Raw genomic sequence first — 784 nt, forward strand, 5'->3', positions numbered from 1 at the left:
CCTAATTTCTTAAGCATTGTAAGTATTTCTCTTTTTTTGGAGTGGAGAAAATTGGGGATTGAACCCAGGGAAGTGCTGAGCCATATTCTCAGCCCTTTTGAGGCAGAGTTTTGCTAAATTACTCTAGCTGGCCTTGAACTTGCAATCCTCCATCCTCAGCCTCTTGAGTAGCTGAGATTATAGAAATGTAAGCCAGGCCTGGCAAATATTTGTATTTTTAAAGTAGAAATCATTTCACAAAGATGATACTGCCTAAAATACTGAGCATTATTTTCAACATTAATGGTGTGAAGAAATCCGTGGGGGTTCCTGCTTAATGCTAAATTGCAGTCTAAAACAAGACAATTTTTTTTCCCATTACGGAAAGAAATCATTCTCATCATTGTCTATATTGACTTGAGAAAGCTTGTGGAGTATCAGAAGAGAATGAGTAAAATTTAAATATGGTTGGATGTGTATCTTGCTAAGTATTAAATTTCTGTTGTGTACCTGGATTTTAAATATTATTTGCTTGTTCATGTAGATATGTATGGTTTACTTTTTGCTTAATGGGGGTTTAGATTGTTATATCAACATTGAATGGCAAAACTTGAGAATTTAACTTAGGTCGTTCTGATTCAGTTACAGTACAGTACAGTACTTTCCTGTTAATGTGTCTACCCTAGCTTGCAATTGTAAGTACGGTTTCTGCAATTATTTGGGCAAAGAGTACCTAGAAAGCTAGGTACCTTTGAATAATGGGTTAGGCCTAGTCTTATTTAAAGAATATTCACTCTACAAAATG

This window comes from Octodon degus, unplaced genomic scaffold, assembly GCF_000260255.1.
Source record: "Octodon degus isolate 3935 unplaced genomic scaffold, OctDeg1.0 scaffold00099, whole genome shotgun sequence".
In the NCBI taxonomy this organism is placed as follows: Eukaryota; Metazoa; Chordata; class Mammalia; order Rodentia; family Octodontidae; genus Octodon; species Octodon degus.